Source organism: Urocitellus parryii, chromosome 7 (genome assembly GCF_045843805.1).
Source record: "Urocitellus parryii isolate mUroPar1 chromosome 7, mUroPar1.hap1, whole genome shotgun sequence".
NCBI lineage: Eukaryota > Metazoa > Chordata > Mammalia > Rodentia > Sciuridae > Urocitellus > Urocitellus parryii.
The window spans coordinates 131,046,254-131,068,566 of record NC_135537.1 but is presented as its reverse complement, the minus strand read 5'-3'; the positions used below and the strand labels follow the sequence as shown (position 1 = coordinate 131,068,566).

Here is a 22,313-nt window from a genome sequence, read left to right as displayed (position 1 = left end):
CCCTGGGGGTGATAGTGATGTCTATCTGTGTGCTGTGTGTCTTCCTTTCTTCCACGCATCCTTCCTTCCCACCGCTTTTTCTCTCCTTCATCTTTTTCTCTCTTTCTTTCTTTCATGGACTAACCTGAATATTTGATTTAAGGCATACAAGTGAAACTCGCTATTAAATACATTTTCTTATTTGTGCTTGAATTACCATTCCCTTTCATTTCCTAAATATGTTTAACAAGTATATACCACATCTTCCTGCCTCCTTGCCTGTCCTTCTTTTTTCATTATCCCATTTCTAACCATTCAACTTTTGGTTATGCTTCTAACTTTTTTTTATTAATACATCAGCACAGCTCTAACTCAGAACATTTCCTCATCGTGATGTTAAGCCAAACTTTAGCCCATTGTTCCTGATTCCTGTCTTCTCTCCAGTCCCCCTGGGAGGATCACTGACTCTCTGGATGATTCTTCTGGCTCTCTGCTGTGTCGTCCCTGTGCCCGTCCTCTGGCTGCACCTGGGGCTTGGCCTCATTGTGATTTCTTCTCAGAGACCAGAGATTGAAGGATGGACTGAGATGGATGCAAAGAAAAAAAATCTGAAAGCGGGAGGTAGAATGGTTTGGAGTAGAGCAGTGGAAATTGAATATGAGACTATAAGGAGGAGAGTGGTGGATGGGATTGTGAGCAAAAGAGGTAAGAAGGAGGGACAGAGGTGAGGGAAAAAACATGAAGGAACAGGAGATGAGAAGGGATGAGGGGATTTGGGGAATCAGACAAAATACTTCAGGAATGTCAATGAGAAAACAAATGACTGCAGAATAAATGAAGAATGGGCAGGGAAGGAGGAAGAGGAGGAAAGTCATTGTGTGGAATCCCTTCCATCAGTGTGTGTGACCGACTAATAACCTGCTTCAGCAGCTTTGAGGTCATTGTTGGGCCTTGACCTTCCTACCAAGAAAAACAGAGGTGTCGTGATGCCATTACCTGGGTACTTCTCCTCTTCAGCGTCCTCTGCTAGGGGGTGATTATAGAAGGACCCAGCATGACAGTGACATGCAGGAGTGAGGGGGGGGGAATGTGTGTTCTGGGAGATCATCCTCCATAACCATCAGCCATCAAAGCCCTCAGCCTCTCTGCCTTTGGGCCCACACCTGACAATTCTGTATGAAACACAAGATGAAGTGTATCTCTTTCCTGACGCTCTTGAGTCTCCAGATACTTTGGGGTGGAAGACAGTATTCTTCTCTCAAAGGGAAAAATCCTTGTGAACAGAATCTTAGGGATGTGGGTTGTACTCACAGCATCCCAGCTCCTCCTCTGCTCTGTGGTCCTGGCAGGTTCCTGACCATGGTGGGCTCATTCCCTCCTCTACAAGGGAGTGGGACAAGATCATCTCTCCACAGTCTTTGTGTTTAGTGACATCTGAGTATTATCATCTGCCTGTAAACATCAAAAAACATTTTGAGGGCATTATCTACCACCCTTCATTATATCACTCCATGTACCCCAGTAGCATTTAACACAGCCCCCAACTCATCTTACATATGACCCCAAAAGGTCCCCAGGGCCTTGGCAGTGGCTACTTCTGAAAAGTTACCTCTTTCTCATCTCCTGCCCATCCTCCTAGACCAAAATATTTCCTGACAAGTGCAGAAGTTCTATTTCCCTTGGGTTTTCTCTCTTTGTACCCCAAATGTATATATATACTTATTTTAAGATTTTCCAGAAATGTCATACCTGATTATGGAAACATTTACTTGATAGCATTTGTCAATTAGAAAATAAAAATCAGTATAATAGAGGAAAGGGACCAGGAGTTGGAGGAAGGGAGGGGTGAAGGGAGTGCTAGAGAGTGATATTGGCCAAATTATATTGTTATGTTGTGCAAATATACAAATGTGTAACAACAAATTCCATCAATGTTTACAACTATAATGGATCAATAGAACAAGTGTATGAGTGGGGGGGGGGAAATCATACAAAAAAGAAAGCACCAATCAAAAATAAATAAATTTAAAGAGTGAAAGGAAGATCAGTAGAGATGAGGAAGGAGAAGAGGAGGAGAGAGGAGAGGAGGGAGTGGAAACAAGGATTGAAATGCAGTAGTCCAAATTCCATGCATATATGATTTTACCAAAATAAACCCAAGTACTGTGCATAATTATAATGCTCCAATAAAAATATCTCACAAAAAAGCCAAGTGTTCCTTCACTGTGCCAAAAAAATCCCATTATTAAGAAGACACAGAGACAAACCCACATAAATACAGCATATCTTATTTAACCCAATGATCTAAAATATCACCATTTTAACATGCAATAAAGATTAATATCGGATCCGGTGGCCTAAACATGGACGTGCACCCAAGGAACTTCCGAATTCAGGGGCCTAAACATGGACGTGCATCTGACAAACTTCCGGATCCTGGGGCTTAAACATGGACGTGCACCCGAGGAACCTCTGGATTGGTGGGCCTAAACATGGACACCTGAGGAACTTCCAGATCCTAGAGCCTAAACATGGACGTGCACCTGAGGCACTTCCGGATCTGGGGGCCTAAATATGGACGTGCACCCATGGAACTTCCGGATCCTGCTGCTTAAACATGGATGTGCGCCTGAGGTCCCAGGGCCTAAACATGGATGCCTGAGGAACTTCCTGATCCGAGGGCCCAAACATGGACGTGTCCTTGGAACTTCTGGGTCCTTGTGCCTACAAAGGGCAGGGCATGACTCTCAGAAGTGACATGGCCCATGAAGGGGAGCCAAATATGGGGCCTGTTGGGGGGCAGACTGAGCTGTTGTACCCTGAACTTGAATGTGACGGTGGCCTCACTTCCCGGCCTTCCCCTGGGTATCACTTTCTTCCCTTCCAGGCAGTGCCGGGGAGGAAGTAAGACCAGGGGCAGGGGCCAGACCCTGAGGAGGGACACTGTCTTTCTCCTTGCTTAGCCAGGCGCCTGGCCTGGCTGGGGACGGGGACGTCTTGTAACACTGGCTACCTCATGCATCCCTGCCCCAGGACCTCAGGGACCACAGGTAGGGACAGTCGTTGATTCTCCCCTGGCCGCTGACCCTCAGCCTCGGGTCTGCCCAGGGAGAGCTCTGTCTCCCAGAGGGTCGGGGGCCCCTGTGACCTGCTGCTCCTGACCCACCATCATCCTGGGAGAGCACAGGTCAGGACACCAGACGCTACTGAGAGTGACATCTCCTAGATGGGCAGCTGGGGACTTTGCCTCTGTCCCCAGGCCTTGGACACCAGATGATCCCCCCAGAGACAGAAAATAACCCCACACTGCCCGAGACTTATTTTGAAGCTTTGGATTCTGAAATTTTCCTGCTGCCACCTTCTTTGTGAAGCCAGTTTTTCAACAGAGACAATATTCCGGGGGGGTGGGGGTGGACATGGAGTCAATCAAACCAAGCTGACACATCTGGTCCTCCAAGAGAAAACTGGATTGGAGGGAGAACAGCCATTCTCAATTGGTGAAATAGTGAGGTTCCCTTGTCCTTATTTTGTGTGAGCAACATAAACAATCTGATGTTAACTCATCAAATTATTTTTGAGGAGTGCTTGGCTCATAGGAAAACTGATTCTGTTTTATGGAATGAAGTGTTACCTGATTCTAAAATTTAAAATGAAGCCAATTAGGATTGTTAAATCACACTGTCATAATTCTGTTCATTGATAGCAGAAATAAGTAAACCTTAAAAAAAAGATTAAGAAATTATAAGTGAGATATCTTACATTCTTGTTTTTATGCTGTCTTGGGAATCTGATGTGGATTTTAAACTTACAGAAAATCTCAATTGGCTGCTAAATTTTCATCAGAAATAGTAGATTTGGTTCTTCTCATGAGCCTAGAGCCCAAGGGTCATCCTGAGATCTAGCCCTCCCAGGGCTGGACTGGGGAAGGGGAAGTATCTGTGCTCATTCACGTGGTCTCTGGTGAAATTCAATTCCTCAGTTGTTGGACTGAGGGTCCTGGGGCCTCGCTGGCTGTCGACTGGAGGCTGCCTTCACTTCCTTGCTGCTGGGGCCTCTCAAAAATATGGTGCTTCTTTCCTCAGATCAAGGAGACAAAGGACCAGAGAGTAAAGAGATGTAAATAATAGTCTATCATAATTCATCTCCAAAAATATATCCTGCTGAGGGCCATTGCCAAGTAGGAATGACGCATCGATATTTCCTTGCCAGCGTACCCCATGTTAAATGGACTTGCCTTGGAAATTTGCTGTGACCTTGCATGTGTGTTTGAGAAAGGTGACCCTGCTCAAAGACCAGGGCGGATCCGTGTTTAGAGATGATCAGGTTTGAGGAAGTTTCCCCGATCCTTGAGTTTAAGGCGTTCCCGGTTTAAGACAAGTTTAGGGCGTTCCCGGTCTGAGACAATAGGGGTTTTAGGGAAGTTGGAGGTTGAAGATTATTGCTGCTGGGATTAGGGTGTTCCTGCTGCTTGTTCCCGTTGAGTTCTCATGAGATTCAAATGGGATTTGGAAAAAGCCTCGTGGAGTAGGTAAATTGGGCGGAGAGATTTTAGATTGCCCGCTGAACCTGTGTGGAGGCCGGTGTGAGTTCGGGAATAAAGGATTGCTGTTTGAATCTACAAGGTGTGTGGTGGCTCGTGATTCTGTGCCAAGCCGAGACCTTGGCAATATCCCTTTGCTTTTGATGTATTCTTTTTATTAAAAAAAAAAATTGGCCCACACACAAAGAAGGGGATTGTAGAGAGACATGAATACAGAAGGAAGAATCATTGGGAGCCATTTTGGAAGCTGCCTACCCACCACCCAAATTCCCATCAGTGGGTGACAGGACACAAATGGAGCATCAGTCAACAACAGAAGGGAATGCATGCCTACATGTTAAACCATTAGGCTGATGAAAGAAGTCAGGCATAAATGATTCCACTTGTCTTAAACTCTAGAAAGTACAAACTAGTCTATAGTGAAATAAGCAGATCTGTGGCTGCCTAGGTCTCGTAATGAAGGGAAGGATTCATGACAAAAGAACCATGAAACTCAAGAGAAGAAAAACATTCTGCATTTTGGTTGTGGTGGAGTTTAGTATATGTACATTTGCCAAAAATCATCAAATGTTATGTTTTAAGTTTTATGTAAATTATGTTGTATGTAAATTTTACCTCCATACACCTGTTTTAAAAGAATATTTATAACATGGCAATATTTACATTTAATTCCAAAACACTGCAAACGTAAGTAATGCACATATTTTAGGATACATATGTGTAATAAAACTACAAAGAAAAGAAGAAAATGACAAACACAAAATTCAAGATCATGGTTATTTCTGAAGTAGAGACATACATAAGGATTCCATGTGCCAAGGTCAAATTAAACATAGGGATGAATTTCCAAGTATAAAAGTTTTGTTTGAGAATAATATAAAAATTAGGATTGCAGTCTGGGGCATGCACACACAGACAAGGATGGCCTCCAGTGCATTGAATGACAAAGGAAGTCTAAGTGTTTATTAGGAAAGAAGAAAACTATAAGCTGTTTTGAGAGGAAGCTTATTGGCACTTGCAGCATTTTGCAGAAGCTGGTGGGCTCCAATTGGCAGGTGGCTGCAGCTACTAAGTAAAACTAGTTTGAAAATCATAGCAAGAAGTTTCATCTTAAGTTACTAGTGAAACTAGTCAAAATCACAGCTGATTGTTTCATGGGAATGGTCGTGTGGAGTAATTCTCGGAATTGATGCTGGCAACCTGAATGTTTTCCCCATTGGGCTCTTGGCTCTGTTGTTGGGTACAACTAAAAACTGTATTTATATAATCAATTTTTACATTTCCTTCTTTTAATTAAGATCATTTTTCTGAAAGCATCACTGATCAACCATCCTGAAGTTGAAGCCCCTCAATGCTGGGGATGAACCTGTTCTGGTTGTTGGCCTGGTCCCATGTTGGGTTATAGGGGCCAACTTCAGGGACCCAGGTCACACATGAGGAACAAAGAGGCCAGAAGGAAATTTTCTCAGGAAAAGTCTTTCTGGAGTTCAGTGCTGAGTTCCACCTTACTGGTTCTATAGGACCCATCATCTCAAAGACTTAGACTAACATTATCCTGTTAGAAGAGCTAACTTTACTAAGATTACACAGACAATCTTGTTAGAACAGAGTTTAAATATCATAATGCAAAGCAAAATCAGCAAAAATTAGAGCAAACACAGTTTAAACACTAGTTCTGAACCTAGTCTTTAAGGAATACATGGTACCGGAAATTGAAAATATAACACAATAAAGATTGAGAAAAAAAATTTCAAATCACTAATATTAGGAAAGGTTCAACATTACTAAATCAGAGCAATTCAAATGACAAACATAGGATACACTTTTTACCCATGTAATAAATAAAACTTTGTTTAAATGACAATGTATAGTGTTACTTAGGACAAGGGGAACTGGTTACTACTCCAGACATGGAAAAGCCAGCAGACATTCTTTATCTCTACCTGCCTTCCCATGTCAGCTTCAGACAGGGAATCCCATTTTATATACTACTAGTGCATGTTGGGAAGAGAGGTGTGTTGACAGGATCCACACTGGTCAATTGCTTTCCACTCACCTCCAGTCAATGTGGGCTTTTATTCCCTAGGACAAATGTTTAACCTTCAGAACTTTTACCTAGCCGTGGGGGAAATGTCTAAGTGTGCTCTAACCACAATAGTTTATCACAATCTGCCACAGCTGAAAAGGTCAGATTCAGCACCATTAACTCTAAGAATTCTAAAGAAAAGATATTTTTATTGGAGTGAAAAAGACAAAGAAGAATGCACAGGCACCAGCTTCCATGCAGCATGGCTCCTGTGGGGACCCCACGATCCCACCAGGCAGTGAGCAGTTTTCCTGCAGCAGCTGCCCAGTCTGTGGCCCAGCCCCACCTACCACAGGTAGTACTTTCCTCCCTCCCCAGAAGTGATGATTGACAGGGAGCTGTTTCTCACCTGCACAACTAGGCCTAGGTTATGGGTTAGAAGTTGGAGCATGCTTTTCATTGGTTCTCCACTTATTTTTTTTTAATAACAGAAACAGATAACAGAAAGCCCCACCCACTTTTTAGTATAATGTTGACTAGCACAGTGTGGCCAGTGAAGGCTAAGGATACTTTAGCTTTAGCTTTTGCTTGTGGTACTCAGAAGTTCCTAAAGCTTCCTCTGCTTCCCATGTGTCACAAGGCAAAGAAACACAAACAAGTATTCCTGCTCACACTTGGAGAAAATGTAGACTGGTGCAACTTTGCAGAGGCCAATTGAGGAAATGTATCAAAGCCCCCTACCCCCTCGCCAAAAAATAATTTTTTTGACACAACAATTCCAGTCACAAAAGAGTATTTATGCTATGATTTGATTTCTATAAAGTTAAAAAATAAAGAAAACAGGGAAAACTAATCTATGGTGTTAGTTGTCAGAATAGTGGTTACCCCATGGGGAAGATAATGATTGGAAGTGGTCATGAAAAAGGTCTGTGGGGTGCTGGTTATTTTCTGTGATTTTTGTTATCTTTGTTGTTTTGTTTTGTTTTTATCTTGATATGGATTATAGGTATGTTCAGTTTGGGAAAGCCATCAAATCTTACACCCATAATATCCCACCTTTATATATGCCAATTTATACTTCAAAAAATCAAAAACAAAGGAGAATTTTCCATATTTCACAACTACAGGTTTTTCATAGTAAAAGATAGTATTGGTGCCTGTATTCATCTATTTTCCATTACTATAATGAAATACCTAAGGCTGGGTGCATGATAAAGAAAAGAGGTTTACTTAGCTCACAGTTCTGGAGGTTCAAGGGCATGGCACTAGCTCTGGTAAGGATCTCATGGTAGATGGAAACAAAATGGTGGAAATATTGTTAGAGCAAGAGATCACACGAAAAGACAGGAAGCCAGAGAGTGAGGAGCAGCCAGTAACAGCCAAGCATTAGGCCCCTCCACTGAAAGATCCCCCCCACCTCTCGACATGACCACACTAAGGACCAAGTCTTCAACACATGAACCCTTGGGGGACAACCCATATTCCAATCATAGCAGAACCCAATGCAACTAAAGAAAAAACCCTATTTTCCATATCACTGTGATACAAAAACAAATCTAGACGTAAGTAAGGAAAGACTTTTTTCCAAAAGATTGTTGCAAATGAGGAACCCTTTGACCATAAGATCTGCACTTGTCAGGCTGCTAGAAATTTTTTTTCTAATAGAAAGTAGTTCACAGGACTAGAAAGTACAAGGTGTGGTAGTGTGCTCTAGCCTTTTAACAAAAAGTCATTTTCCCTGAAGTTAGCTGGGAGTTTGCTTTCGGTTCTGATGTTGGCATAACCTTTTTAGTGAGTCAGAGTTCAGTGTCCTGTGGAGAATGGAGACACTGAACTGAAATTCAGTCAAGTCAATAGCTATTAGCAACATCCAAAATATGGAATCAACATAAATGTCAATCAATTTGGATGAATGGATAGAAAAACTGAAATATATGTTCCAATGGAATATAATTCAGAACATTATTCATGATAAGAATGATATCCTATCATTTATAGCAAAAATGAAAGGAACTAGAGGACATTATGTTAAATAAAATAAGTCCAGCATCTAAACACAAATACTATATATTCTTTCCCATATGTGGATGGAAGAAAATGTTGACCTGGGTGAAAATTTGTTTACTAGAGGATTCAGGGAAGGGGGATAGAGGGAGATGGATAACAGGTACAAAAACACAGATCGAAGAAATAAATTCTAAAGTACAGAGGAGTGACAATTTATGACCTATTTTATAAGAAATTAGAAGAATTCAAAGGCTCCAAATACTAAGTAAGGATAAGGAGATAGAAACATTAATTACCTCATTTGATCAGTACACACTGTACACATCATGCTGAGAAACCTGGATGTCATATATAGAAGAATGAAAATAGATCCCTACTCACACCTTGAAGAAAATCCAACCCAAAGTGGTTCAAAGACCTAGAAATTATACCAGGAAATTTTCAACTGCCAGAAGTAAACACAGGGACAATGTTCCAACATATAAGTGCAGGCAATGACTTCCTTCATAGGTCTCCTAAAGCTCAGGAAATAATACCAAGAATTCATAGGTGAAATGGCATCAAATTAAAAAGCTTCTGCATAGCAAAGAAAACAAGAATGTGAAGGGAGAGGTTACAGAATGGGAGAGATTTTTGCCAGTTACTCTTCCAACTAATATTATAAATATAAAAGGAACTCAAAACATACCACTAAAAATGAAATAATCCAATCTACAAATAGGCAAAAGAGCTAAACAGATGTTCTCAAAGAATTAATTTAGATTATATGAAAATATATGAAAAAAAGAAATATATGAAAAAAATATTCAAAATTTATGGCAATCAGGGAAGCACAAATCCAGACTGCTTTAAGATTTCATCTTGCTCCAGTTAGAATGGCAATCTTCAAGATACAAGTAATATTTAATGCTGGTGAGGGTACAGGGGAAAAGGCATCACACTGTTGGTGTGATTGTAAATTAGCACAAACCACTATGGAAATCAGTATGGAATTTTCTCAGTAGACTAGGATTGGAACCACTACATGACCCAGCTATCCCACTCATTTGTGTTTAATACTCAAAGAATTAAAGTCAGCACAGTCTAGTGATACCTACATACCCATGTTTATGGAAGTGCAAGTTACAGTAGTCAAGTTATGGAAACAGCCTAGATGTCTGTCCACAGGTGAATTGGGTAAAGAAAATGTCTCTATGCACAATGAAGTTTTATTCAGCTATAAAGAATAAAATCATGTCATGATAGATGATATAATGATAGAACTGGAGAGCATCATGTTAAGCAAAATAAGGCAGACTCAGAGAATCCAGGGTAGTATGTTTTCTATCATGCATGGAAGCTAGATAGAAAAGAGGGGAAAGAGAGGATCTCCTGAAAATTGAAGGGAGACTAGTAGAAGAAATGGATCAGGGGGAGCGAGCAGCAGATGGAAATGGGAGAGACTGGGGAATGAAATTGATCAAGATATGTTGTGCGCATGCATGAATATGTCACAATGATTGACATTATTATGTTTCATTATTATGCATCAATAAAAAATTGTTAAAGCTGAATGACTCTCCTGTAAGAGAGATGTAGAGCCATCAAGGAGCAATAAGATCATGAATTTAAGCTATGAAAGAAAAGAAAAAGTGCTACACATTTCTGGGATTTTTGAAAAGGAGGAGGAATTATCAAATGGATAGATAGTAGAGAATCATTATGGGAGGCTGCTTGGTTGCAAGGGTAGAATTAAGTTGATATGAAGAATGATGTTGGAAGGAATGGAAGAGAAGGATGTAAGGATGAGGAAAGGAAACAGACAAGAAAATCCTGTGTGTGTTTATTCCAATGTCTTGGGTAGAAAGTAACCATCTCATGATGTCATTTGCATTACCTCAAATTCTTAGAAATGTCGTCTACTTCAGGAAATTATCTGCTTCTGGGATCTGGGGAGGTCCTCAGTTTCTAATCTCCAGCTGGAGTATATTTTCATTATAAGTAGCTCTTGTGCTTTTTAAAATTGTGAGACATGCACCCAGAGTCGAATCCCCTCAGGATTGGCTGTAGTATTAGCCATAAGAAGGGCAGCACAGGGCCCTCTGAACAGGGTTTAGGGTTAATCTTTCAATGATATCATTTCCAGAGAACAAAATCTCCAACATGTTGGTTGTGAAGTGGTTTAGGTGGAAGGGCTGGATCAAAAAGGAGCCTTGAGCTGCTTAGAAAAGTGGATACAGTTAACGAGATCTTTGCAATATTTAAGAATGTCTGAATTAAATTGATTGGAGTCCTCTATTGCCTGAGTTGAAGGGGGCATTCTCATAGTTCTGCTAGTAATATTTGATGGATCTAATGTGGTCTACCAGGGGAAGAATGGAAAGCAATTAAGACCAGGACAAGACCTTCAGCCATGGAAGACTGAGTTCCCTGAGACTTACCTCTTGAAGAATATCTTTTTTTGCTTCAAATTTTTGACAATTATGAATAAATCTTTATAAACACTCATACAGGTTTTTGTGTGGACATAGCGAGTTTAGTTCCTATGAATATAATTTTGCCAGATCATATGACAAAAATACATTTAGCTTTTCTTGTGGGGGAGTGGGGTACCAGGAATTAAACTCCAGGGCACTGGGCCACATCCCCAGCCCTTTTTAGATTTTATTTAGAAGCAAGCTCTCACTGATGCTGAGGCAGGCTTGGAACTCGCAATCCTCCTGCCTCAGCCTCCAGAGCCACTGGGATTACAGGCATGCACCACCACACCCCTGCAAAGGTACATTTAGTTTTGTAAGAAACTTTCAAACGATCTTCCAAAGTGGAAGTGCATTCCCAGCAACCATGAATGAAAAGTCCTCTGGCTCTGCATCCTGGTCAGCATTTGGTACTGGCAGGTTTTTTTTTTTTTTAATTTTAGCCATACTAATAGATACATAGTGATTTTCATTATAGTTTTAAGTTGAAATTTCCTAATGACATTATGGAAAATCTTTTTGTTTTGTGTATCAGTTAAAAATAAAAAATAAATACTGAAGAGAGAGGGAGGGAGAGGGAAAGAGAGAAAATGTATGAGAAGCACACCAGCTCTCTCATTTATGCTAAGCCTCTAGGTCCAAAAATGGGTGTAGCTTGTGTTAGACCAGGTGGAAAGGAGCACAGTGTGGCACAAGAGGATGGAGGCCAGGAGAAGTGGTGTGAATGCACTTTGACATGAACTGTGCTGCTATGAACACTGTTGCAGCCTCATCCCTACAGTATGCTGGTTTTATATATTTTGCATGTACATCAAGGAGTAGGATAACTGGGTCATACCATGGTTCTATTTTTAGTTTTTTTTTTTTGAGAAATCTCCATACTATTTTCCAGAGTGGTTGTACTGATTTGCAGTCCCACCAAAGTAGGAGTGTGTCTTTTACCCCACATCCTCGACAACACTTCCTATGAATGTGTATTCTGGATAATTGTTATTCTGACTGACATGAGAAGAAATCTTAATGTAGTTTTGATTTGTATTTCCCTGATTGTTAGAGATGTTGAACAATTTTTGATGTGTTGTGTTGACCAATTGTATTTCTTCTTTTGAGAAGTATGTGTTTAGTTCATTTGCCCATTTATTAATTGGATTATTTGTTTTTTTGAGTTCTTTATATATTCAGAATATTAATGCCATATTTGAGGAGGAGGTGGCAAAGATCACCCATTCGTAGGCTCTCTCTTCATGCTCTTAGCTTCTTCCTTTGCAGTGCAGTTTTCAATTTGATGCCATCCCACTTATTGGTGTTTGGTTTTATTCCTTGCACTTTAAGAAAGTTGGTTTCTGTGCCAACATGTTTGAGGGTTGGGCCTACATTTTCTCCTAGAAGTTGCAGAGTTTCAGGTCTAATTCTTAGGTCTTTGATCTACTTTGATTTGGCATTTATGCAGGGTGAGAGATAGAGGTCAAGTTTCAGTCTTCTATATATGGTTTTCCAGTTCATTCCAAGCTATGAAATGAACTTAGGTGCCCTTCAACAAAAGAATGGATAAAGAAAGTGTGGTATATATACGGAATGAAGAATTACTAAGCCATAAACAAAAATGAAATCATGACATTTGCTGGTAATTGAATGGAACTGGAGACTATCACGCTAAGCGAAATAAGCAAGACTCAGAAAAACAAAGGTTGAATGTTTTCTATGATATGGAGAAGCTAGTCCAAATAAGCGGGGAAAGAAGGAAGGGGAGATGAAGGGGGTGAGTATTCCATCAAAAGAGAAGAAAGATTTATGAACTAGAGGAAGGAGATTAAAGGGGAAAGAGAAAAGATGAGACAAGGGAAGAAGAGTGGAATGAATCTGACCTAATTTTCCTATGTACATAGATGAATGAATATACCACAGTGAATCTCACCATCATGTGAGATTGTGCAGACACTTATGTTAAAAAAAAAGTAAATATAATAAAGGGAATGGAACAGATGGAGGAGGAGGAGAGGGAAGGGAGAAGTACTGGAGACTGAATTAGAGCAAATTATATCCTATTCTTTTATAATATGTCAAAATAAATCCTAAAGCTATGTATATAACTAATGTATAACTAAAAAGAACCAATAACATATTTTTTAAAAAAGGGTATATACTTAAAATGGTGCTGGGCACTAAGATGAAGCCTTAATAAGTGTTGAATATTACACTTTACATCTATCGTATGTATTTCATATAAATACCTTGTTCTAAATAAAGTATCACGTCCTTTGGGGCTAAAAAAAAAGAATGAACTTTGAGATGGGAGTTTTTTTTCTCTTTTTTTTATTAGTTACACATGACAGTACAATGATCTTGACAATTCATACATTTGAATCAACTGAAGTATAATTTCTCATTTTTCTGAGTGTACAGGTTGCAGAATTACATTGGTCATACAGTCACCTATATACCCACAGCAATAATAATGTCTATTTTATTCTGCTGTCCTTCCCTTCCCCCTTACCCTCCCCTCCCCTCCCATCACTTCTCTCTACCCAATCTAATGTGACACACTTCTTTTTTATTTTTTCCCCTCACATCGTCATACATGTATTCTGTATAATGATGAGGGTCTCCTCCCATCTTCTGTGTAATTGCCCTTCTCCTCCCTTTCTCTCCCACCTCTCTTCCCTATTTAGTGATAATCTTCTTCTCATGCTCTTTCTCCCTACACCATTTTGAGTCACCCCCCTTATATAAGAGAAGACATTCGGCTTTTGTTTTTTAGGGATTGGCTAACTTCACTTAGCATAATCTGCTCTAATGCCATCCATTTCCCTGCAAATGCCATGATCTTGTTTTTTAGTGCTGAGTAATACTCCATTGTGTATAAATGCTACATTTTTTTATCCATTCATCTATTGAAGGGCATCTAGGTTGGTTCCATAGTTTAGCTATTGTGAATTGAGCTGCTATAAACATTGATGCGGCTGTGTTCCTGTAGTATGCTGTTTTTAGGTCTTTTGGGTATACTCCGAGAAGGGGAATAGCTGGGTCAAATGGTGGTTCCATTTCCAGCTTTCTAAGGAATCTCATACTGCTTTCCAAATTGGCTGCACCAATTTGCAGTCCCACCAGAAAAGTATAAATGTACCTTTTTCCCCCACATCCTCGCCAGCACTTGTTGTTTGACTTCATAATGGCTTCCATTCTTACTGGAGTGGGATGGTATCTTAGAGTAGTTTTAATTTGCATTTCTCTGACAGCTAGAGATGGTGAGCATTTTTTCGTGAATTTGTTGATTGATAGTATGTCCTCTTCTGAGAAGTGTCTGTTCAGGTCCTTGGCCCATTTTTTGATTGGGTTATTTATTTTTTGTTGTTTAACTTTTTGAGTTCTTTATGTATACTCTAGAGATTAGAGCTCTATTTGATGTTTGAGGGGTAAAAATTTGTTCCCAGGATGTAGGCTCCCTATTTACCTCACATATTATTTCTCTTGCTGAGAAAAAAACTTTTTAGTTTGAATTCGACCCATTTGTTGATTCTTAGTTTTAACTGTTGTGCTATAGGTGTCTTAAGGAATTTGGGGCCTGATCCCACGTGATGGAAATTAGGGCACCTTTTTCTTCTATTAGACGCAGAGTCTCTGATTTGATATCAAGGTCCTTGATCCATTTTGAGTTAACTTTTGTGAATGGTGAGAGAAAGGGATTCAATTTCATTTTGTTGCCTATGAATTTCCAGTTCTCCCAGCATCATTTGTTGAAGATGCTATCCTTTCTCCAGTGCATGCTTTTAGCACCTTTGTCTAATATAAGGTAGTTGTAATTTTGTGAGTTGGTCTCTGTGTCCTCTAATCTGTACCATTGGTCTACCAGCCTGTTTTGGTGCCAGTACCATGCTGTTTTTGTTACTATTGCTCTGTAGTATAGTTTAAAATCTGGTATCGTGATACCACCTGTTTGACTCTTCCTACTTAGAATTGCTTTAGCTATTCTGGTCTCTTATTTTTTCCAGATGAATTTCATGATTGCTTTTTCTATTTCTGCAAGGAATGCTGTTGGCATTTTGATTGGAATTGCATTGAATATGTAAAGTGCTTTTGGTAATATGGCCATTTTAATAATATTAATTCTGCCTATCCATGAGCAAGGTATATCTTTCCATCTTCTAAGGTCTTCTTCTATTTCTCTCTTTAGGGTTCTGTAGTTTTCATTGTATAAATCTTTCACCTCTTTTGTTAGGTTGATTCCCAATTATTTTATTTGAGGATATTGTGAATGGGGTAGTTTTCCTCATTTCCATTTCAGAGGATTTGTAACTGATATACAGGAATGCCTTTGATTTATGGGTGTTGATTTTATATCCTGCCACTTTGCTGAATTCATTTACTAGTTCTAGAAGTTTCTTGGTAGAACCTTTTGGGTCTGCTAGGTATAGGATCATGTCATCAGCAAATAGTGATAATTTAAGTTCTTCTTTTCCTATATTTATGCCTTTAATTTCTTTCATCTGTCTAATTGCTCTGGCTAGTGTTTCAAGAACTATGTTGAATAGAAGTGGTGAGAGAGGGTATCCCTGTCTTGTTCCAGATTTTAGAGGCAATGCCTTCAATTTTTCTCTGTTTAGAATGATGATGGCCTGAGGCTTAGTGTAGATTCCTGTTATCCCTGGTTTTTCTAGAGTTTTGAACATAAAGGAATTTTATTTTGTTGAATGCTTTTTTCTGCATCTATCGAGATGATCATATGGTTCTTATCTTTAAGTCTATTGATGTGGTGAATTACATTTATTGATTTCCGTATATTGAATCAGCCTTGCATCCAAGGGATAAATCCCACTTGATTATGGTGCATGATCTTTTTGATGTGTTTTTGTATCCGATTTGCCAGAATTTTATTGAGGATTTTTGCATCTAAGTTCATCAGAGATATTGGTCTGTAGTTTTCTTTCTTTGAAGTGTCTTTGTCTTGTTTTGGAATCAGGGTGATATTGGCCTCATAGAATGAATTTGGAATTACTCCCTCTTTTTCTATCTCCTGAAATAGATTGAAGAGTATTGGTATTAGTTCTTCTTTAAAGGTTTTGTAAAACTCTGCTGTATATCCTTCCAGTCCTGGGCTTTTCTGGGTTGGTAATCTTTTGATGGCTTCTTCTATTTCCTCACTTGATATTGGTCTAAGTAGTGTATATCCTCCTGACTCAATCTGGGCAGATCATATGACTAAAGAAATTTATCGATGCCTTCACTATCTTCTATTTTATTGGAATATAGGGTTTCAAAATAATTTCTAATTATCTTCTGTATTTCTGTAGTGTCTGTTGTGATATTGCCTTTTTGTCCCGTATGCTAATAATCTGAGTTCTCTCTCTTCTTCTCTTCATTAGCATGGCTAAGGGTCTGTCAATCTTATTTATTTTTCCAAAGAACCAACTTTTAGTTTTGTCGATTTTTTCAATTGTTTCTTTTATTTCAATTTAATTTATTTCAGCTCTGATTTTAATTATTTCTTGCCTTCTACTGCACTTGCTGTTGATTTGCTCTTCTTTTTCTAGGGCTTTGAGATGTAGAGTGAGATCATTTATTTGTTGGCTTTTCTTTTTTTTTTGAGGAATGAACTCCAAGCAATGAATTTTCCTCATAGTACTGCTTTCATAGTGTCCCAGAGATTTCAATATTTTGTGTCTGTGTTCTCATTTACCTCTAAGAATTTTTTAATTTCCTCCGTGTTGTCTTCTGTGACCCATTGTTACAGAAGTAGCATATTGTTCATTCTCCATGTGATGTAGGAATTTTCCTTCCTTCTTTTATCATTGATTTCCAGTTTCATTCCATTATGATCTGATATGATGCATGGTATTATCTCTACTCCTTTATAATTGCTAAGAGTTGCCCTATGGCATAATATATGGTCTATTTTTGAGAAGGATCCATGTGCTGCTGAGAAAAAAGTATATCCACTTGATGATGGTTGATATATTCTATATATGTCAGTTAAGTCTAGGTTATTAATTGTGTTATTGAGTTCTATCATTTCTTTATTCAACTTTTGTTTGGAAGATCTGTCCAGTGGTGAGAGAGGTGTGTTAAAATCTCCCATGATTATTGTGCTGTGGTCTGTTTGTCTCTTGAACTTGAGAAGAGTTTGTTTGATGAACGTAGCTGCATCATTGTTTGGGGCATATATATTAATGATTGTTATGTCTTGTTGGTGAATGATTCCCTTTAGCAGTATATATTGTCCTTCTTTATCCCTTTTGATTAACTTTGGCTTGAGTCTATTTTGTTTGATACAAGTATGGACACCCCTGCTTGCTTCCAAGGTCCATGTGAGTGGTATGATTTCTCCCAACCTTTCACCTTCAGCCTGTGTATGTCTTTTCCCATCAGATGAGTCTCCTGTAGGCAGCATAGTGTTGGATCTGTTTTTTTTTTTTTAATCCAGTCTACTTGCCTATGTCTCTTGATTGGTGAGTTTAAGCCATTAACATTTAGGGTTACTATTGATATATGGTTTGTACTTCCAGCCATGTTTGTTTATTTTTTTTATTTAACTTGATTTGTTTTTCCTCTTTGATTAGTTTTTCCCTTTACTGTGCTACCTCCCACTGTTGATTTTCGTTGTTTTTCATCTCCTCTTCGTGTAGTGTTTTGCCCAAAATGCTTTGCATACTGGTTTTTTAGCTGTGAATTCTTTTAACTTTTGTTTATCGTGGAAGGTTTTTATTTCATTGTCACACCTGAAGCTTAATTTTGCTGTATACAAGATTCTTGGTTGGAACCCATTATCTTTCAGCGTTTGAAATACATTGTTCCAGGGTCTTCTAGCTTTTAGCGTCTGTGTTGAAAATTGGTTTACTCCTAAATGTAATCTGCCTCCTTTCTCTTGTGGCTTTTAAAATTCTCTCCTTGTTCTGTATGTTGGACATTTTCATTATAATGTGTCTCGGTGTGGGTCTCTTGTGGTTTTGTACATTCGGCGTCCTGTAGGCTTCTAGGATTTGGATTTCCATTTCATTCTTCATGTCTGGAAAGTTTTCTAAAATTATTTCATTGAACAGTTGCTCATTCCTTTGGTTTGGACCTCTATACCTTCCTCTATCCCAATGACTCTTTTTTTTTAAACCTCTGCAATTATTAGTTTATTAGTATCATCCAGGACTCAGATGTTCAGTATTCCTCCTGAAATTACATAAACAAATGCAAATGGAAAGAATCCAAGTCAAAATTATATAACAAAACAGCACTCCATCACAAAAGCATGTAAAATTACAAGAACGCTATTTTAGAACACTGGCACTTTAAGAGAACGATAAACTCAAAAACCACAAAATTGCCAAATTGTTCCCTAAACTGCTAAGTAGATAAACATGACTCTAATGAATGAGTTTGGATTTTTGTTAAAAATTTAAAAAAAAAAACATCAAATAAGTTGGATAATTGGTAGAGATGCAAAGTTTTTTTCCTCATGTCTATTTTGATTTATAAATGGGCAAACCACAATATAGGAAAATATACCCTACTTCAAACTTGGCATTGTAATTTTATAAGCTGGCCCAATTAAGTAAAAATACTTTCAATGGAGTCTCAAGTTTCCTGAGCAGTCCATATTTAGATAAATGGGAAAAGGCATTTACAGCCAGGACTCTCAGAACCTTTGCTGGGACTAATCTCAACAAAAAATTTAATATGGCAGTCTTGTATTTTAAGCTCACGCTTTTGGGGATACATTCTCAGGTCTTCTTTAATGTGTTAACTGCAAAATAAAACTGTCATTACATGGTAATGGGAGTTAAGAATATAGATCCTCATGTAAAGATCAGAACATACTTCTCTATTAGTCCTTCAAGGACAGACTTTCAGATTGTTTGATTCTAATAATCCCATGCTGTGAATAGAATTGGCTACCCTTCGCTTGGTAAATGTAAGTGGGCTATGTGAAATTTGCTATCAATTGATCAAGGTTTTGGAGTTTCAGTTATGGATGAAAATGTCTTCAATTCAATTTTTATTAACCCCATCATGATATGCAGGGTGTGTAGACAAAAAGTTTTTTATCATCTAACTATGAAAAGATAAACACTGTAAAAATTCATGTGATCTAAAATGGGCAAAAGCAAGACTAACTTCCCCTCAAGAAGAAAAATTTCAGACCTATTAAAAAGACAACAATACTAATAAAAAAAATTGTATTTACTTAGAAGCATTCAGAATGTCAACAAAACAGCTGCAACTTTTTTTTGCAATTACAGAGTGGTATTCAGTTAACAGAACAACAATTATTTCGTATAAGCTGCATCAGAGACAACTGAAGATGAAAAACTATCGTCCCCATATATAACTAATTTGTGCTGTGCACCAACAAGAACCTGCTTTAAATTTCCATGCCAATTTACAACCCCCATACTGTACCAGGCAAGGTTAGTGGCTATTGAAAATACCACCAGGACAGGGCTATCTAAAGACACATTTGGTAGTGTGTTAACTATACAAAAAAAGACACTGTACAGTTTAAAAACAAATCTTGCACAGCCTTACATTTCAATTTTTTTCTTTAAAAGGAGTGAGTTGTGTACAGGGAGGTTAAATGCTTTACAGACAAGAAAAAGAAAACTGCGCTAGAACCAACTTATTCATCATCATCTTCTTCTTCATCTTCTTCATCTTCCTCCTCCTCCTCATCCTCTTCATCTTCCTCTTCTTCCTTCTTTTTCTTGCTTTTTTCAGCCTTAACAACTCCCTTTTTTGCTGCATCAGGTTTTCCTTTAGCTCGGTAGGCAGCAATATCCTTTTCGTATTTTTCCTTCAGTTTGGCAGCTTTCTTTTCATAAGGCTGCTTACCATCTGCAGCAGTGTTATTCCACATCTCTCCCAATTTCTTTGCAACATCACCAATGGATAGGCCAGGATGTTCTCCCTTGATTTGGGGGCGATAATCAGAACAGAACAAGAAGAAGGCCGACGGAGGCCTCTTGGGTGCATTGGGATCCTTGAACTTCTTTTTTGTTTCCCCTTTAGGAGGGATATAGGTTTTCATTTCTCTTTCATAATGGGCCTTGTCTGCCTTTGCCATGTCTTCAAATTTTCCTTTCTCTTTAGCAGACATGGTCTTCCACCTCTCTGAGCACTTCTTAGAAAACTCTGAGAAGTTGACTGAAGCATCTGGGTGCTTCTTCTTGTGCTCCTCCCAGCAAGTTTGCACAAAGAATGCATATGATGACATTTTGCCTCTCGGCTTCTTAGGATCTCCTTTGCCCACGTTTAGTTATTTTTCCTCAGCGAGGCACAGAGTCACCCAGTGCCCGTCCGGCTCTCACTTGCCACGGCACTGTCTCTATGGAGCTCAATGTACTGCAATGGCTCCCAATGACTCTTAAGTTTGGTTTTTTTATGTTATCCCAAATCTCTTGGATGTTCTGCTCATGGTTTTTTACTAGCCTTTCTGAGTTGACTAGACTCTTTTCAAGATGATATATTTTGTCTTCGTTGTCTGATGTTCTGACTTCTAATTGGTCTACTCTACTGGTGATACTCTCATTTGAATTTTTAATTTGGTTTATAATTTTCTTCATTTCCAAGATTTCTGTTTGATTTTTTTTATAACCTCTGTCTCCCTGTAGAGTTGTTCTTTTGCTTCATGGATTTGTTTATGTAATTCATTGTTGAAGTGATCTTTCATTGTCTGCATTTGCTGTATAAGGTCTCCCTTAAGACTCCATAACATTTGAAGCATGTATATCTTGAAATCTTTATCTGACAATCTCTCTGCTGTGGCTACAAACTCCTGTATTGTTGAGTTGTCCTGCATTATTTGTGTTCCTTTTTTTTCCTTGTCTATTCATGATGCTCATGTTTCTTTCCAGCTCTGTGTGACTGCTGTTTTATTATTTTCTCCTATAAATTTGTTTTGCTTTTGTATAGCTCCGAGATCTCTCCTTTGTGACAGGAGACAATGTCTAGAGATGTTGGGTTCACTTGTAATTTAAAGTAAATTCACTAGTTTCCTAAGAGGCATACAGATTCTGATGGCATATAGAGAACTGAGGTTTGGTCGTACGACTTTATGTTTAGGGGAAAAGATGTGAGGATCTGGGGATTAGTATATCTTAGCTACTTTGAAGGTGAGCTCTAATGAAGGGTGATATTAACAGGAAAATAGACAGGAGTATTTGGGGGTAGCTAAGTACTTAGGAGGACTATAAAAAGCCTAGAAACATTCACCTATTTGCATTTTTATTAAATTACATGTAGTAGAAGTAGTAAAGCTTGGGAGATTGGAAGGGGGAGAGAAGATGAAAGAAAAGTACAAGGAAAAGAAGAAGAAAGAAAGAGAGAAAAGGAAGGAAAAAAGATAAATAAAAAAAGAAAGAAAGAAAGAGAAAAAAAATGCACTCTTAGAGTTCTGTTTTCTTCTCTTCCAGTAGGTAGCATTGTGCTTTCCAGGCTGCATCTCTGCCCTCAGGATATAGGAAGCAATCCGTGTGAGGTGGCTCTCCCTCCCCTGCCGGGTGACTCTCCAATCCAGTCACTTTGGGTTGCTCCCAGTCTCTAGCCCCCTCACTTCTCCTGCCCGCCAGGCCCCACTTACTGGGGCTCCTGTCCACAGCTCTAGCTTCACTCTGGGCATGCACCGCCCTGGCCACCCTGCCCTCTTGAATAACTGAGCGCTCTCTTTGTTTGTTAGTTACCCAGTCATCATGGCTATGGAAAGAGGGAGTTGGAAACTGGCAACCTGTTCTGTCTGATTCCCTCTGATAGCCACGCCCACCGAGAGCTGGCAAGAAAGGTTTCGGTTTTTGCTGCTGGGGGGAGGGGGAGTTGGAGGTCAGGTGCCTTTTCAGTTTCCCTCAGCTCTGATATTCATGCCCACAGAGAGCTGGCAAGAAAGTTTTTGAGTTATCCCAGCTGGATGGAGGGAGGGGCTGGGGGTCACACACCTGATCTGTCGCCAAACTCTCTGCTATGAGATCTGCCCAAAACTGCTGAAGTCCATTCTCCAAGAAGGTGACCGCCCCTTTCCACACCTGGGTGTCTGGTGAGGAGGAAGGACCTGGGCCATTTCTCCACTAAGTCTCCCCTTCAGTTCTCTGTCTGGTGCCCTGTGGAGGCACGGGTGACAGATCTCCACAGGATCTGAAACTCTGCTTCTCTATGCTGCCAGAACTCCATAGCGCTCAATTTCGCCCGCTGCAGCATGCTGTTGTCCTGCTGGTCCTGAGTTGGGAGTTTTAAGAGAAATAATCTTACAAATTGAGTTGACATACTACTACTAATAGTCTACTCCCAATAGGATAATTTTGGTCTTATATATGGCAGAACTGATTGTTCTAGA

General features: G+C 39.2%; 1 pseudogene; it reads right to left on the bottom strand.

Moving 5' to 3' along the window:
- Positions 1–19,610: 19,610 nt before the first annotated feature.
- LOC144256158 (high mobility group protein B1 pseudogene) lies at positions 19,611–20,246 on the bottom strand (annotated as a pseudogene).
- Between the last annotated feature and the right edge of the window lie 2,067 nt (positions 20,247–22,313).